This window comes from Malaclemys terrapin, chromosome 14, assembly GCF_027887155.1.
Source record: "Malaclemys terrapin pileata isolate rMalTer1 chromosome 14, rMalTer1.hap1, whole genome shotgun sequence".
In the NCBI taxonomy this organism is placed as follows: Eukaryota; Metazoa; Chordata; order Testudines; family Emydidae; genus Malaclemys; species Malaclemys terrapin.
In genome coordinates this window covers 27,691,361-27,710,863 of record NC_071518.1, presented here as the reverse complement: position 1 = coordinate 27,710,863, position 19,503 = coordinate 27,691,361, and the positions used below count along the sequence as shown (strand labels likewise).

Sequence of the window (19,503 nt, the reverse complement as noted above, 5' to 3'; positions counted from 1 at the left end):
CACCCACTCCTAAGTGACATTGCTATACTGGCAAAGATTTCCAGTGTAGAACTGGCCTAAATTTATAATTAAATGTATTATAGGACGGGGCACAGTGCAGAGAGAAAGTTGGAAGGGATTGGCTTGAAGAGAAAAAAAGGATGAGGGGAAGAATGAGAGGAGCATGGAGGGCAGTTGGAGTGAGGAGGACGTAAGGAGACTGAGAGAAAAGGTGATTGGCTAAAGCAGCCAATCCACAGAGAGGAAAGACCATCCAGCATAAAAGTTTCTGATTTGTTTTCCTTTAATGTTTCTTTAGAATGAGAACGTTCGGGTTATTTCTCGCCCAGGTACGTATGATATCAGTTTTCCCTAGATAATTATTTTCCATCATGACAAGCTGGCTTCATTCTTACTGCTTGTTTTGTTCAAGATGAAACCTGACATAAAAACTTAAAAGTGAAAATGCTTTGTGTGCAGTGTAGTCATTTTTTGCAGTGATACATAATAGTTTCTCTGCTACAAAACCAATGTTAGATGGTGAGTAAGCTAACTCAGACATGAAATGGCACTTAGGTGCTGCAAAGGTATATCCCTCTGAACACCAGTCTTTTGAATTTATCTGAACTCATTAATAGAGCTGGCTAAAATTTTTCACACAAAGTTTTTGTGGGGTTGAGTGGGCTGTATCAAGAAATGGGCTTTTTTGAAAATTAATCTTGTCACATAAATTGTTGACTATCAAAATGGTCTGTTTTTCACGAGATTTACAGCAACATCATTTTGATATTGTTTTCAAAATTAGAAAAAAAATTCATTTACTAACATCTCAGTTTTCAATAAGAAAAGGTGGCTTTCAGTGGGGTTGTCAGAATAAATGAATATTCAGGTCAGGATTAGGTAAAAGAAATTCATTTGGGTGACTCAAAACAAAAAAGTGTTTGAAAATTTTCAAAGTCTTGAAAAAACTTTAGTTTCATGTTGACTGAAATGTTTGCTTTGATCTTGAAATTTTTAAAATATTAAAAAAAAAATTTTAAAACAAATTGAGGGAAATTCTAAAACAAAATGTCTTTCCAAAATGGAAAGTCAAATTGTTTCATTTTAGAAATGTTAGTTTGTTTCAGCATTTCTGATTTTTTTTTCTGTTCTTTTCAAAGTCATAAATTGTTTCAGTTAAATCCAAATCTGCATTTTTTTTGGCAAAAAATTATTTCAACTCCAGTTTTCAATAACTAGTCATTTTGTACTGATTTTTAAAATAAGTTTGATAAAGGCTTTGATAAGCTTTCTATTAAAATATTGCAGAAAATATAGTGAAATTAACAGAAAATAAATGCATCTGGAACCTAGTGCAATGGGAACAACTTTTAACTTTTTTCCCCTGCTAATTTATTTTTCCACTTTTTGATGGTCTCTGCTCATTGCCTAGACTAACAGTCTATCAGTGTATGTATTAATAAAAGCATTGGTGAAATACTTGACAGTGAAAGTACATATGTACAGTTCACTGCAATTTGAAATTCACCCCAATGGAGACAGCCAGCACAAGGGTTATGTCCCACTTAAGTCTTCAAAACAGGGCTCAGGTGAGATATAAGTAGGACATACTTCTTCTCTTGGCCCTTTAGACTTTGGTGAATTGTACCCTGTAGTGAACAGGCTTCAGATGGTACAAGAGAATACTTATAGGTAGCTACAGAGTTAAACTGATAAAGATGTCTGAAGATTAAGTCTTACACCTACGTCTATTTTAAAATATCAGGCACGAAGCCAGAGTATAAAGGGGAAAAATGGAAAAGTATACATTGCATATTGCATGAGAAGTGTTTACTTACAGATAATGGAGAAATTCACACACTTACTAAGTAAAATGATATTCTCTACATAAAAAAGTATTTTATGGTAAAGGTTTCTTTATAAATTTCTCATATTTGTCATTATTTGTGTTTTTTAACTATGTAGCCATTCATTCTTTACCCATTTCAAGTTCAAACTGGAACATTCAACCTCATCACTAGAGCTGGTTGAACTTTATCTTTCTTTTCTGTGAAAAATTTTGCAAATGTAAAACATGTTTTCATTTTGAAGTTTTCAAAACAGAAATATTTTGCAATTTACAAATTATTTCCTGGCTTCTGAAAACCAAAATGTTTCAGTTACCAAAATTTTCCCAACTACATTGATATAGAGCTGGAATGAATGTATTGAGTATTCAGATGCACACTCATCCAGTCATGGAGTAAGGAAAACACCACATGACAACATGGGATCACCTGTATTCAAAACGTTACAGAGTGGCTAACCAAAAACTAAAATAATTTTAAAACACTAAAAATAATTATAATACAATAATAATTTTTTAAAAGTGAAAAATAATGCACAAAAAAATTGTTAGACATTCAGTGAATGTCACCAAAGTATAGAAAGGATGTAGAGAAACTGGAAAAGATCCAGAGGAACGTGACAAAGATGATCAAAGGGATGGAATGCAAGCCATATGAGCAATAGCTGAAGAAATTGGGTATGTTTAGTTTGGAAAAGAGGACATAAAGGGAGGATATGATAATGGTCTTCAAATATTTGAAAGGCTGCCATAAAAAAAAAAAATCAAGAAAAAATTATTCTGTCTTGCCACAGAAGGCAGGACAAGAGCAATGGGTTAAAACTGCAGTATAGCAAACAAATTAAATCTCAGGAAAAACTTCCTAACTGTAAGAACTGTAGGACAATGGAACCGACTGCCTAGAGAGGTCATGGAAGCTCCTTCACTGGAGGTTTTCAAAAGGAGGCTGAATAGCCACCTATCTTGGATAGTTTGACACAACAATTTCTTCATCTTGGCGGGGGATTACACTAGAAGACCCTTGCGTCCCTTCTAAACCTATGGTTATAAGGTAACATTGCATGATTCCAGTTTTATCAAACTTGAGTCCCATTCCCTTGTCTGTGTGGTGCTGTGTTTGACTTTTGTAGAAAATTATAGCTAAAAATATTTGATATGCTATTATTAAATGCTAAGGGTTGGACCACAAACCACAAAAGCAAGTTAACTCATGGCTTGTCTACACAGGGATACTCAGCAAAGTTATGATGAATTAATTAATGTGTGAAGTTAAAGTGCATTCAACCCCTATGTGAATGTTCTCATTCAGAAGTAAAGTGGCTTTGGTTTGCTATAGCTTATCCTTTAAAGTTACTTAGTTAATTTGTCTTAACTTTCCTAAGTGTCCTTATGTAGACATGCCCTCAGTTCAGCTAGAAGTTCCCCAGTGAGGCTGCACTGATCCGCTGGACTGGAGCCCATTTAGGCCCATATACTATCCTTCCTCTGCACATGGAATTTGCTTTGATGTCAATGGTAATTGTGAGAGTTGATCTACAGTACTTTGGTGTCTAAACTAATCAAGGTTAGGAGGCTCCTGCAATATCTAGATACACAGCAGGAAGGAGAGGCTCAGAGATAATACTGAATTCCCTTGCTTTTCTACCTTTGATGTTATTTTAATCTAGCTTTGGTAGGGGATATCTTTCATTAGCTAGTTTGGTTTTTACATTAATAAAATGAATGTTATAAAAGGCAAGCCACTAGGTCTTTCTTAAAAGTGGTGTTATTTACTTAGTTATGTTGGTACAAGAAGTCCTCATACTAATCACAGATTCTTAACTGTTTAAAAAATTGAATAATTACAATTATTATTTATATCCAGTAGTGCCCAGAATATGCGACGTACTGTACAACCATATAGAAAGGCATAGGACCCATCCTGAACATGTCCATTAAAGTCAGAGGATCCATACCAATTTTATACCAGCAGAGAATTTGACCCTAATATAGCATAAGCATTCCAATGGAAAAATGTAGATTTAGTTTTAGAAACCTTTAAAGCCATATATTCTGGACTCTTTCATATATACAATGGAGACATAACAGATCACAACTGCTCCTAGCAAGCTAAGATTTAGAGATGTTTTAGTACATTTATAGAGAATGAAGTTTAGACCTAGCACTTGCTGGAAAGGTGTTGACAGTGTTTCAAAACCAGTTACAGAGGCAAAGAGATGAAGAGTTGTCCAAATCTAAAAATGTACCCACAAATGCAAATAGAAAAAAAAAAAGGGTGTGGTATATATTATGCTTACTAGCCCTTTATTATGAATGTCAGTCCTTCTTTAACACTTAAATGATTGGATTAAGTCCCCAAATATGGCACAATAACATTAATAGGACAATTTTTTTGTCATCTTTTAGTAAAATATCTAATTTGTGCAAAGAAAACATTTACTAATGCCCCCTGCTGCTGTTTTTTCTCCCTCTCCATTTTCTTTGGATTCTTCTAGCTAAACAACATAGTCCCTACAAACTTTACAGAGAGAACGTCTCAGTCTCTTTTGAAATGTTAAAAATAAACACACAGTCTTTCAGGATAGCCCAACTGAGCTATGTCAACAGTAGCCGATGGGACCATTAAGTTCTGTTAGCTGCTTCCCCAGTGCTGCCAGCCTGCCACAAGAATTGGGCACAAGAAGAAGCTGCTAACCATGCTCCTGAGTCACCTTCAGCTGCAAGTCTCTCCATCTTCCTACCCCCTCCCACTTTAATATACAATAATTTAAAAGGTGACTAGATAGAGTAATGGAGTATGGTGGGGAAGGGATGTGAGTGGACATTGAGGGCTGAGATTCTGAGAGGTTTAGGGTGCAGAGGTGTATGGGACGGAAGCAAGGGAGACTTTCTAGGCCACGTATGGGGAGCCAGGAGGAAAGACTGCAGCTGTGGTAGCATGGAGGACATCAGTGCTCAGCAAGGGGACATACAATCCTATCAACAGTGACAGTTATGTGTGTGATTACCAACATTGATAAAGACTTGCTAAAAAACCTGGGAAATTCCCCCAAACAGAAAACTTTGTTAAAAGCATGTTAACGTTGCTCACATGCTTGTATCAACACCACAATGATAAAATAGCCAGGAAATCACTAAGTCACCACCCTGAAATAATAAATTTTCCCTTTGCCACATCACACATAAAGGCTCAACTTAAATGTAAACCACAAATTAAACAACATAGTAAGAGAACCAAAAAAGTGCCACCGTGGCTAAACAACAAAGTAAAAGAAGCAGTGAGACTTCTAAAAAAGGCATCCTTTAAAAAGTGGAAGTTAAATCCTAGTGAGGAAAATAAAAGGAGCGCAAACTCTGGGAAATGAAGTGTACAAATATAACTAGGAAGGCCAAAAAAGAATTTGAAGAACAACTAGCCAAAGACTCAAAAAGTAATAGCAATTTTTTTGTTAAGTACATCAGAAGCAGGAAGCCTGCTAAACAACCAGTGTGGCCACTGGATGATCGAGATGCTAAAGGAGCACTCAAAGACAATAAGGCCATTGTGAAGAAACTAAACAAATTCTTCATGGCTGAGGATGTGAGGGAGATTTTCAAACCTGAGCCATTCTTTTTAGGTGACAAATCTGAAGAACTGTCCCAGATTGAGGTCCCAGGACCAGATGGTATTCACCCAAGAGTTCTGAAAGAACTCAAATGTGAAATTGCAGAACAACTAACTGTAGTTTGTAACCTATCATTTAAACCAGCTTCTGTACCAAATGACTGGAGGATAACTAATGTGATGCCAATTTTTTTTTAAAAGGGCTCCAGAAGGGATCCCAGCAATTACAGGCCAGTAAGCCTGACTTCGGTACTGGGCAAACTGGTTGAGACTATAGTAAAGAACAAAATTGTTAGACACATAGTTTAAAATAATTTTTGGGGGAAGAGTCAACATAGTTTTTGTAAAGGGAAATCATGCCTCACCAATTTACTAGAATTCTTTGAGGGGGTCATCAAGCATGTGGACAAGGGGGATCCAGTGGATATAGTGTACTTAGATTTTCAGAAAGCCTTTGGCAAGGTCCCTCACCAAAGGCTCTTAAGCAAAGTAAGCTGTCATGGGATAAGAAGGAAGGTTCTCACATGGATTGGTAACTGGTTAAAATACAGGAAACAAAAAGTAGGAATAAATGGTCAGTTTTCAGAATGGAGAGTGGTGTCCCCAGCAGTGTGTACTGGGACCAGTACTATTCAACATATGTATAAATTATTTGGAAAAGGAGTAAACATTGAGGTGGCAAAATTGGCAGATTATACAAACCTACTCAAGATAGGTAAATCCCAAGCAGACTGCAAAGAGCTACAAAAGGATCTCACACAACTGGGTGACTGGGCAACAAAATGGCAGATGAAATTTAATGTTGATAAATGCAAAGTAATGCACATTGGAAAACATAATCCTAACTATACATATACAATGATGGGGTCTAAATTAGCTGTTACCACTCAAGAAAGATCTTGGAGTCATTGTAGATAGTTCTCTGAAATCATCCACTCAATGTGCAGCGGCAGTCAAAAAAGTGAACAGAATGTTGGGAATCATCAAGAAAGGGATAGATAATAAGACAGAAAATATCATATTGCCTCTATATAAATCCATGGTATGCCCACATCTTGAATACTGCGTGGAGATGTGGTTGCCCCATCTCAAAAAAGATGTATTGGAATTGGAAAAGGTTCAGAAAAGGGCAACAAAAATGATTAGGGGTATAGAATGGCTTCTGTATGAAGAGAGATTAATAAGAGTGGGACTTTTCAGCTTGGAAAAGAGACGACTAAGGGGAGATATGTTAGAGGTCTATAAAATCATGACTGGTGTGGAGAAAGTATTATTTACTCCTCATAACACAAGAACTAGGGGGGTCACCAAATGAAATTAATAGGCAGCAGGTTTAAAACAAACAAAAGGAAGTATTTTTTCACACAACGCACAGTCAACCGGTGGAATTCCTTGCCAGAGGATGTTGTGAAGGCCAAGACTATAACAGGTTCAAAAAAGGACTAGATAAATTCATGGAGGATAGGTCCATCAATGGCTATTAGCCAGGAAGGGCAGGGATGATGTCCCTAGCCTCTGTTTGCCAGAAGCTGGGAATGGGCAACAGGGATGGATCACTTGATGATTACCTGTTCTGTTCATTCCCTCTGGGGCACCTGGCATTGGCCACAGTTGGAAGATAGGATACTGGGCTACGTGGACTTTTGGCCTGACCCACTATGGCCATTCTTATATATTAAACCAGAATGTATAGGCCTTCTGTCTTCCCCGCCCCACAAAACATGCAACCTTACTCTTGGCCACAAGCATCAGCAATTGAGGGGGAAGGGGCAGGAAGCTGCCATACTTATTCAATATCACTTAAGTTAACACTACTACAAAAGAATGGTGAGTACTAATACAAACCATTCCCATTTAAAAACAAAAAACCGAACACCGACAATTCCTTCCCATCATTCCATACAACACACCTGAACATAACCATCATTAACTGAAAGGCTGCACCATACGCTAATCATTTACTAACAAACACCAGTCAACATTTCTAACAACCCAAACCCATCCATTTTTGAACACCCTCCAAGTGGTGGAGTTAAAGTTTGGATGGAGAGAGGAATCACCTGAGTACTAGATATGGGTGAGGTTATTTGGCAAAGGTACAAACTATAACCATGATTTCAAGGGTTGGGCAAAGGCTTAACTAATGATTTCCTGGCTTTTCTAATGCTTGTGTTGATTGTAAATGCACACTTCAGCAACCTGTCTGTGGCCCCTAGTTTCGCAGGGCAGGGGAGAAAATGTGGAACAACAGCTGTACTTCAAAAGCCACATGGCTTTCAGATTATTTTGTTCCCCTTCGTACGTTTTAATACCACAAGGGAACATATGGCCCATTGTCTGGACATTTTCAAGCCAAAATTTTTGTTTGATTATTTTCATCCAACTACTCCTAGTTACAAGTCCTTGTAACACTGAACACTTATTCTCCTTCCTTTACATTAATACCCTCCAATTAGTTGTAGGCAGTTAGTCATTGTATAGCCAAGCTATGCACATCTAGTTCTTTTTGTAATGCTCTTTAATCATGTTTTTGGTTCTTCTCTGAATTTACTCTGATTTGACAAAATGTTCTTGATTTTAAGGTGTGTAGAGCAGCATACCATATTGTAGGTACACTCTCACTGCTATATGAGAAGACCTTTCTATTCAGGTTCTTATTATCACCATGCTATTTAAGTATGTCAAGCAATGTGACTTGCATCAACAACACCTTCCTGACACCATGACACTGTGCGTCTGCATATGCAATCTTCAATTTGCTATCCATTTTTATGCTTTGACTGAAATTCACACCAATGCAGAGAGCCTGCATAAGGCTGTATGCCCCTAACATAAAGGTCATGTTAGGCACAGTGCCTTGTGATGTAGGATCTTTGTACTGTGATGAATTTCACTTTGTGTGGACTGGACAACTACCCTTATGTTATGTATATTCCTTGGGCACATCTTGGCCCCCAAGTCATACCTTCTATTTATGTGGAGAAACAAGTTCAGTTGAATCAAGCACTCAAGACAGCTTGATTCATTCAAAACTCCAACAAACAAATGGAATACAGAATCTCCTCATATGCTGGTTGAGTGGAATCTAAAAGTCTCATAATTTATACATTTTAAACAGTCAGGGTTTTTCCCCCCTCAGTAAATGGATAACAGGAAACAGACAAAGCTCCTTAACTTTTCTTTAATCTTCCTCACTAGTGAAGTGAAAAAATCAAACGATAATTGTCTGGATGATCTCATTATTGTCAACAAAACTGAAACCTTGAAGTCCACATACACTGAAATGCTGATACATTAAACAAAAAAAAGAACTGTGCTTACATGTTGTTCAATAAATAAATAAGAGCTATAGAGAGCTCCATGATGAATGAGCACCCTGGGAGAGCTTCAGCTTGTCAGAATTATACAGTGACATTAATCACAATAGAACAGGATTGCTGCAGGCTTCCAGCACAAAGTCCTCATTATATCTTAAAAACAAAAAGAAACTTCCAACCCCTTAAAAGTGGAATTCTAGCTAACAGCCTTTTCCAGCAGAAAACAAAACTCAAAAATAAACCGGCCTTCATCACATGGAGGATCACATAAACAGTGGAAAGTTGTCAATCTAGTTACATCATCCGACCAAGTTATTCATCAGCAGGCTTATCTAGGCCTTGGAACCATTTTCTTCAGCTGCTCAGCAAGATGTGCACTACAAGTCATTTATGTTAGTAACTGGAGTGTCTCAAATAGGTTCAGGTCAGTCTGGATATTTACTTATGCCCCCCAAGTATGTGACGTGCCAAGAATTAGATCAATATGAGTTAAGGGTGTTTAAGTACCTAATGGGATAAGATCCTAGAAGTTCAGCTCCTCGTCCAAACTGTATCCATACTCACCAAACCTGCAAAACTGGAGATCTTCCCTATTTACTTCCCAGGGAATTCCTGCTTCTGGTCAATTCAGAAATCTCACAGCCTTCCTTAAAGCCTGAACAAAAGCTGCTTGGAAATTTTTAGACTAAACGCTTTTCTGATGAAAAATGGAAAAATTCACTGTTTTTCTTTCCTACTTACTGACCAAATTTGGCCAAATCCCAGCAACACAAAAGGGGCACAGGAATTTAATAATGTAAACAACTACTAAAAGTTCTCTGAATTTTTTTTCAAACTTCCAAAAGATGTTAAGGTTGGATGGAGTTTGGGGCAATAATTGAGTCAGATTTAGTTCTATCCAAACTAGTTCATCTGTAGATTATGTTTACATCAGCATTTTTTTTACCACAATTCCTACAGATGTAGTTCCACAGAAGGAGGCTGTATTGTAGACCATGTCCATGTGTTACTACCGCCTCCTCTAACCCAACCTCCTCCTCAGCATTCTCTTCACTACAAATTCCATTAATACCACCTTCTGTGGAATTATACCTTTTGAGACTTGGGTGTCTGAAAAAAACCTTAAAGGTAGATTTTTCATAAGAACTCAGGTCCTATTGAGGCACCAAAAGTTTCTAGCTAGATTTTTCAAAAGTTCTGTATGTTGGGTTGTTGAGCTCTATTGAAAGTCTTGTTCCAGTTGTGGGTGCTGAGCACATGAAAATCCTGATCCTAGTATAGACAAAGCTTAAATGCTATTGAGCTTTCTCATTCCCAGAGAGCTTTAATTCCATAAAGGAGATCAAAGAACTAGTAGGGCACTGCTGTGGAGTGAAATTTGTCTTCCACACCTGTAGATCCTCCTCCTTAGGCTTATTGCCTTCATAACCAAAACAGCCATTTGTTTAAAAATTTGGTCCAGTTGAGGTCTTCCCTTCCTTGATGAAAGGTTCCAAATGTTCCAAAGCTAGGTCACAGTCCCACCAGCTGATCCGTGTGGGTTCCACCCACAGGGATCAGCTTGCATTACTCTCTCAAGTGAGTTACTGTGTGTGCATGTCTAATCAAATACAGAATACCTTCCATTTTTTTACTTTCAAGTAAATTATTATGTGTTGCAGTTTGAGATTCTTAGAAGAAAAGCACCAAATGAGTGCAAAATATTGCTATTTCTCAATGATAGGCAGATTTGCATTTGAGAGCAAAAGAAAAGAGACAGATTCCAGAGTGCATTACCTACTGATAATTTTAATAGAAGCCACTATATTAGTTTTGAGCAGACTGAAGATGGCTCACTGATAGCCCTTTATGGCAATTGATTCAGCTGAGCACATGATATCCAGCAAGCAAAAGAGGCTTCTTTGCAAAGCACAAATTTATTAAACTTGTAAAAAAGGCTGAAAATATTAAGAATTGCAGCTGGTGCTCATATCTCAGAGTTTGAGTACTCTCATGGGTGCGTTTTGGCCGTAGATTTCACACAGAAAAATTAAAATAAATAAATAAACAAATCCCAAACTATTTCAACCTTTGGAAGTTAGACATGAGTGAATCCCAGTCCAACTACTAGTGCAAAAGGAAAACCCATGAGCTATTAGCACAATCCCTTGCTTTGATTAATAAAGCATAGAAAGAGACAGGAAATGCAGAGAATTCCACCACAAAAGGACTCCCCCGTAGAAGTTTAATGATGAAGGTGCACCAGCTACTCTCCTATCTGTAACACAGAGAATGTTTTCAGCAAAATTAGCAGTGATTCAATTCTACACTGAAAGCCAATTTTCCCCCTCTAGTTTCGCCAATACAACGGCTAAACTTTTTCACACATTGGATGAGTGTTAGCTCTTTGGATTTGCACTTCAGATTATGTGTTCCAGTAACAGCAGTGTGTGTTGTTTCATATTTTGTTCCTCATTTTTCTACTTTCTTAGCGCTTAACTCTTATCACATATGCTGTAATGATGGTTCCCAGATCCCCATTGAAATAATGACTTTCACTGTACATTTGAAACATTATTCAAAAGACATTTTTTTCAACGGCTGTTTTATGTTACACTGCTAGAATAAGCAAGCTCATGAATGGCATTTAATATTAGCGTTTTTATCTCAGAATAGCAAGAGAGAATTACAATTAGTCCTCACATTTGTGACTAAGCATGGGGATATTAAGCCTAGTTTGAGACAATTCTTGAAGAGGGCAAAAGGGAGCCTCCAAACACGTTTTACATTCAGATCCACCATGTGCATGCATGTGCAGATAGGTTTAGCAATTGAATGAACCTTCGTGTTTAGTCATGTTGCATTATATTATATTAGAAAACAACACCAAAGTCAATTATTAGTAGAGTGTATCACATCATCAGCCAATCCAGATTAGATCATTACATGACACTTCTCCTGGTGGTTTTGTCTTCCTGGATTTGTCTACATGGAAGGGTAATGCACACTGGGCGGGGGCGGGGGCGGAGGGGGTGGAAGGAGAGGTTATCTAAAGTTTCAAACAACACTATGTTAAAGTGCACTAGGGAATATTTAACACACACCAGCAGGGTCTGCATGGACTAACTAATGTGCAACATGTTAGTGCACTTCAGATATCACACCCCCATAGTGCACACCACCCCACTTTGTAGACAAACCCCTAGAAGCAGTACTTTGTAAAGGTCTCCAAGGCCCAGATCCTCAAAGCTATTTCCATGGGAGTTAGATACCTAAAGACCTATAAGGATCTGGTCTAAGACCTGTTTACTATTCTGGAATTTGATACGTACCTGTGAACTAAGGACCTGATTTCCAGAAGTGAACACCCACTGAGATCAAATGGAGCTGTGAGTACTCAGCACTTCTGAAAATCAGGCTCTTTATGCAAAAAATAAAACAAACAAACAATGGTATAAAATCCTGGGCCAAATGCTACCCTCAGCTGTAGCACAACTCCTTTGATTTCCATAGGGTGAAAGTGGAGTGCAGAATGTCACTCAGAGACTATTGAAATCTCTGTACTGTTCTCAGCACATACCACAGTCGTCTCTCTATTGCAATTTGGTGTAAGCTGGTGGAATGGTTCAGCAACAAAAGACAGTCTAAGCCAGCACAGTCTGTTGCTCCATATTCATTCTTGAGGGTTAGAGTATGGTCTTTACAACAAGAAAATAAGACAACTCAGTATACCAAGGAAAGCACCACAGCTAATGGGTCAACCTGGTCCTACAATTCTGGGAGCCTGACTATCTCAGGGCACGTCTACACTAGAGCTAGACATGTAATTTCCAGCTCTAGCAGACATACCTGTGCTAGCTGTGATTGAACTAGCATGCTAAAAATAGAAGTGCTGCTGCAGCAGTGGGAGAAGCTCGCTGCCCTGACTACATGACTGAGATTTCGGATGGGATCATACTCAAGGAAGCTAGCCCATCCCACCACTTGTACTGTAGCAGCTAAACTTCAATTTTTAGTGTGCTAGCTCAACTGGAGCTAGCGCAGGTATGTCTGAGCTGGAAACTACACCTCCAGCCTGCGTGTAGGCAGACCTTCAAAGGCAGTCTCCCCCTTGGAGCTTCCAAGCAACCACTCTCGTAGACCTTCCCCAGAACAAGGGGAAAGAGGGGGTGGAGTTGTAGTTAATTCCCCAGCAGGGATGTGGTAGTACCCCTAATCTCCATCACACATGTTTTTATAACATGGGTTTCAGAAAAGAATCCCCTGCCTATAATAGTAGTAGCAGCTAGTTTTAAGACAGGATTTTGCCTGCTTGGTTTCTCCCATAATGGGAAGAAGGCTTTACAAGAAATCTATTTTTCCTAGGAACACCCTTTTAATACTAGCGGTGAGTAAAATAATCTCTCTTGCTCCCCCTCAGCCATATCATCCATAGTCCAAGGATGCTCTCTTTCAACACTCAGCTCCCCACTCTGTCCTGGGAATTCCTCTCGTGTGTGGGGGTGATATGGATGGAGTTAAGAAAGGCAGTTCTTTTTTCCCCTCTCATTTCTTTTAATTGATGTAACATGCTAACTTTACAATCCTCCCCAGAGCAGAAAAGAAGCCATTCTTTCCTCTTTCATTCCCTGATGAAGAGGTTAACTGATTAACTGCATAGTGCAGCATGGCTGCAGTTCAGCTAAAGGTACTGGGAAGTATTAACATCTCCCAATGCAAGATTAACTTTAATTCATTCAAATTTCTCTCTTTCCTTCCACAGCTCATAAAAGCAGACGTTCTTACCTAATGTGAGCCAGAAGGAAGCCGTTGTTCCTCTTCCCATTTGTTCCAAGCAAGGAACTGAATCAGTGAGCGTCTTGTGAATGGGTTACTATCAGGACCATGACAGCCCAACTGGGGCTAATCTGAGGAGATACAAGTAAACAATCACTAGTTCTCAGGCAGTGAGGCAATGTGGATAGTCTGCCATATGAAATCTCTGCAGCAGACGCTAATAGCTTTTCTTCTGGCAGGAGCTTAAAGAGGATAGAGGGGAGGAAATTTGACTCCAGTAAAACCTTCAGAAGCCACAGTCAATATGTTTTGAAATTTAGGATATTGTAATTGGTATTTATTCATTTATAATAAATATTTTTGTTTAAGCTATTTTACCCGTTTTCTCTGAGTCATTGTTTTGCATGCATGGACCAAGTTACAAATCCCAGCAATAAAGGGTATAATAAACAACAACAATAATAATAATTAATGAAGTTAAAGTTCATGAAAGAATCAATCAGGAAAACTTTATCTGGTAAAATCAGTAATGTGAAAATTGACTCTGAAATAGTTGCAATCCTCAACCAAACAAAATCTCAGTTGAGGTGGACAGGAACTTTGCCTGATAAGCAAAGTCAGACTGTATCCCCAAAATCAGATGAGTTGACTACGCAGAAGTATGGTATTTACTATCCTTTTGCAAAGGGGCCACCATGTTTCTTCACTTATCTTTGCTAAATTTCCTTGAAAGAGTTATTTCCAATTTTATCATTTAACTCAGACTTTTCCCCTTAATGGAACATCCACAGACTAACCGGTGCCATAACCAGTTGGTAATATGTGAATAAATAGAGGACTCTCCTGAATGTGCATCAGTTCCAACAATTCATGCCAAAAAGGCATTTGATCATGTAGAATGGAATTTTCTTTAGGCAGTGCTGAGATGGATGGGCTTTGACACAAGCTTCACAAAATGGATTAAGACTTTCTGCAATAATCTGCAAGCATGTGTGATCACCAAAAAAACAAAATCCTCCCTCTAAGAAAACAAGAGGCTCTAGGGCAGGACTGTCCCCATTCTCTGCCTCTAAGCTTCTTATATGAGCAGCTATTAATGTGCAATAATAATCATTTACATACAGCTAATACAGAGCATAAAACAGTAATGGAAGGGTTCTAATAATTCTAATAAGCAAGAATGTGCAAGTTTAGTTTAACCCTTTCCCCTCCTTGTCCATGTATTTAAGATTCCTGCTTCAGTCCCCTTGCAGTTGTGATCATGCTAAAGTTAAAGTAACCAGGGTCTTGTATATAGATGAAATTGTTATTCTACTGATGCTATTTTGTTTCATACATAAAATCCGGACACTCCCATCAGTCACACTATAAAAAGAGAAGCAGTTTTGGAGAGTTTTCTGGATGTGGGATGTATATTTGTAAATTTGAACTCCTGGTCTCTCATGTTACTCTAATTATAATGTAACCGTTGCTTCCAGTATGTACACATATATTTAGAGATGTAAGTAGATAAAATTGCTTCTTCCACGTGTAAATTACATTATGTATTCTTATTTCTAGGAATCAAAATGGCTCCAACTAGAGGACTTAGTACATTGAATGAGTAGTTAAAAAAGGAGTGTTCGGTTACAATTATAAAATCTATCAAATTGTCCAGCTATATTTCTTACACCTCCTCTGTAAAGCTCCTCAACAAAAATAATGAGCAGCCATTATCGTTTTTGCATATTTATTGTCAGGTTCAGTACAGCCAACCCAATGTTCAAACAGGCACCTTTCAAACACATCCCACTCATGCACTAGCATGCTTAAATCAGCATCCAGAAAGGTTTCTATTGTATATAGGTTCTTATATCACACTCATCACGGTAGTATTTGAGTGCCTTCCAATAGTGCGACAAGCCACATGACAACACATCTGTCACATGTTGTTTGTTCTCTCATCCTCTCCCCAGATCAGAAGCATGTGCGGTGGTGTTTCCATGTCTGCCTAATTGCTGATCAGTGTATCCAAACATGGAATTTGGATGGCCTTTACGAGGCCCATTTTTGAAAACAGTCTATGGAAAAAGAAGCAATTCAGTTTCTCACATGCAAGTGAAACTTAGGCTGAATAATAGAGGGAGCCCATTCTCATCAGGTTAAAAAGTGAAGCTTCACATTCATGCTAAATAGATGTAGAGTAATCAGACCACATTTTTTCTTGGATCAAAATGCTTCTTAATGGCCGAGATGGAATGATTAGAGAGACAAAATAAAATACAAATAAAAAACCCGCACTAGCCTGCAGTGTAACTCCTAACCCTGTGCCTTTCATAGTTTTAGTCCTTCTTTGCAATGAATTGGCAGATCAGCTACAGACACAGTTTCCCTCCATGTTCCTGCAGAGGAGCTGATGCATGTGGCTTTCCCTCTGTCCCTTCGGTTTCTCTCCATTCTAAGGCTGTTTTGTCCTTTTGGCCTTGTTTCCCCTTCCTTTTTGCATTCTGTTTCAGAATTTTCTGCTTTATTTTCTTCTTCTTACTCCCTTATTCTCCCAGGCTCTGGTAAACCGAGGGGGAAATGCCCCTTCTGTGGCACCACAAGCTAAGCTGCATGTGCCCTCGTGGCGAAGCTAAGTACTACAGAAGAGCATCCTGAGCCACTGGGCTACTGGCTGAGCCCACACTCCTGCTCCTGTGTCTGGCTGCCGTAGAGGCTACTGCCGGAGAAGACAGGTGCCGCCTTTCAAGGAGCTGTGTGACACTTTACCTGCAGCTGTCGGTGAATGTGTGAAGGGGAAGACAGGGTGGGTCTAGTGGCAGATGGCTCCCTGTTCCCACCATTCCTCTCTGCTTCCTGTTCCTCGGGTGGTATCCAGCAGAGGGGCAGCACACGAAGAGGTACCTGGCTACCTGCTCAACACTGTCCCCCAGTAGCCAAAGGGCAGAACTGCAGGCAAATGCCTACAACTCAACCAAGTGTATGAGATTCATACTGAGAGCTGTGGCAATGCACGACAATGCTGCCAAATGCATGCGTGTCAAATGAGGGCCGTGCCATCTGGCAGCCCTGTAGGACCCCAATCTACTCTGGGGCCTCTGAGTACTATATTACAAACAGAAATAAAAACAGAATTTAACAGAGCTAGGAGAAATGGTCTCTTTGCTAAAGATTCAGCGTACGCTACCCCTTCAGATTAAAGATGACAATACTTCTTTCAATCATCCAAAAAGTCCTGCAACAAAAACAGGGCGGATGACACTTTGTATTCCTGGTATTTCTAAGGCAAGCAGAAAACAGTCTGAGGTGGTGAGGGCAGGACCTTTCAAGCCTTAAACATAAAGAAACAAACAAACAAACAAAAAGGATACCACCCTCCCCCGCCATTTGTTCCTTTGCAGGTCCCCCTTAAACAGATTGACTCTCCCCTCCCCCTACAAAAAGAAAATATGCTGTTTAAACAAACAACAGATGTTGCCTAAACTTACTGTATGTTAAGTGCATACTAAAAACATATGTTGTTTTCTTCTACCTTAGCCATATGCCCCCCTTCCCCATCCCTCACAATCACTCACGTTGGTTCCAGCTTTTGTGTAATTTTAGGTGTCCTGGTGTGTGTGTGTGTGTGTGTGTACACATGTGCTCTTCTCATTTTCTATATTTTCAGAAAATCCAAGAAAGTTGATTGAATAATCCTAGAAAGTAAACAGTGCAAATGTAAAGGCCTGGGAAACATACAGAAAAACAGAAATCACCCATTTAAAAAAAAAAAAAAAACAAAAAAAAAACACACCAACCCCCCCCACCCCACCCATAATTGTAACAAGTGTAGGCCACATCTCTAAATATGGATTATTACATAATTGTTGGTTGTAGACCTGTTGGTATCTAGTTTAAAATGAAATTGTAGTTGTCTGCTTGTTGCTGCAATTTATGTTACACAAATGTCTATTTTTGATTTATGGTAACTTGGTCCAATTGTTCTAAATTACAACAATTCTGGTCTCAATTTTATTTTAAAATGTTCTGAACTATACACTGCTGCTTATGGATTCTAAACTGGCTGTTCATTCTTGGTTGACACAACCCGTGTGTTGTCACACGTTACTTAACTGTGTCAGAAGTATTAGAGCTAGAATATGGAACTCAGCGAATGCCAGTTTTTAAGGACTGGCCTGGAGGACTCCTGCTGCTAGGTGTACACTTGGAAGAATAGCCAATGATCAAGGGACAGAAGTTCACAGATCTGGGCAACCTTTTGTGTCCAACTCCAAAACTTACCCTACACCAATATTCCTGCCTACTACATTGACTTAGGTTGAATAATAGAGAATAGAAGAATATGGCCTTGTATAGTTAAATAATGTCACTTGTTGTGGAGTTAATGGGACTGTGCTAACTTGAAAGTCATTTGTAAAAATAATTCCCCCCCCCACTTAATTATGTTACTAATAATTAACACCTTTGAAACTGCTACATGAATATTGTTCCCAAGTCAGCGTTGTAATTCTACTTGTTTTCAGAGACTAAGTGCAGGGCAGACTGAGAGGATTTGTTTAAACCTCCTAGCACCAGCATGATGATATCAACAGGCTCATGTATTGCTCTGGGTTCCCTCCCTCTAGTTATTCTATAGGAAGAGAGTGTAAGGAGAACAACAGCTCCAATCTATGTGCTAGGGATGTGAAGTGAGTAAAGGGATTAGACTGTCCTCTCATAATCACACTGTTAATAGCGACAACACCCTTCACTGCACACGTACACATAATAGTATTTGGGGAGCGGGGCAGGGGCCCAACCTGCAAAATATGGAAATAATTTGTATTCTTTGGATTGCTGCCCCTAATTAACACAAGACTTTACTGAGCCATATCCATGTTCTGAATGAGTCACCATGCTGTAGCTATGCAGCACATACGGATGTATACCATGTAATTTTTACACACTGATGTCCGAGACCAATACAGGTTCGAATGAGGATTTGAGAGGAAGAGGAAAATTGAGACAGAGGCAGATTGTAATTCAAAAACAGGTGGCCGTGTATTAATGGGGGATGAATTACAACTTGGACTGGGGAGGAGCACCTTTACCAACTACAATACAAATTCAATTGAAATAGGAACAAGTAACCAACCAAAAATATCACCAGAGCAGTAATATAAAACAGTCTATGTACACTTAACAACAAGGAATCAGATAATTTACAACCAACTGTTTACTGACAAACCAGAACAAACATACAGAACTGAGTAAACTGTAACAATTCATCCTCTATACATGAGATTTGGTACCAAGTAATAAAGAAAAAGGGCCTAACGAACAGAATATCTACAAAAAATTAATATGTACATACCACACTCCAGGCGCAGCTGACCAGCAGTACAGACATGACGAGATGTAACCCGAGATGACATGACACGAGCCGGCTAAATCCGGAGGAGATCCTGGCTGAAAGGGTGATCAGGCCTTCCAGCTAACACGCGGACACTCCTGCTGATTTAGGCGAGGGACATAGTTTTATCTGAAGACCCTTGCTCGTGCTAGCATCTAATTGGTTCCCCGCTCCTACACCAACCAGGCTCCGAGCAGTAAACAGATACTGCACCCGACACACTAAGCTTATGCACACGGCACGCCGGAATTGTAGCACATGGTACCAACGTGACCCACAATTGACCAGGCGGAAGGTTCGAGAATGGTCACACGGTCAATGTGTTGCAGACGACACCAAGGCGCTGCACACGGCACCAAGGTGCTGCACACGGCACCGATGTGACTTTCTGACCGACAATTGGCCATCCAGACACCATGACAGAGCATAGGGCTGCAACAACTGAGTGTTAACAAAAGCTAGAAAAAATAAATACAGGTTTACACTCTCTGTATGTCAAATGAAATGCTAACAGAAATGATTAACCGTCCATTTTGGAAAGGAAGCCAGACCAAACCCCAACATCTCAGCAAGGACTAGCCGCACACAAGTGTGTAGCAAGCAGTACAGTCTTAACAAAAACCAAGGC

General features: G+C 39.2%; 1 long non-coding RNA gene across 1 annotated transcript in view; it reads right to left on the bottom strand.

Moving 5' to 3' along the window:
• LOC128849009 (uncharacterized) overlaps nt 1–13,641 on the bottom strand; it is a 43,638-nt gene extending 29,997 nt beyond the window's left edge. Inside the window, exon 1 of the long non-coding RNA XR_008447145.1 lies at nt 13,511–13,641. This is a non-coding gene — a long non-coding RNA (uncharacterized LOC128849009). The remainder of the gene's footprint in view (nt 1–13,510) is intronic.
• Nucleotides 13,642–19,503: the final 5,862 nt, after the last annotated feature.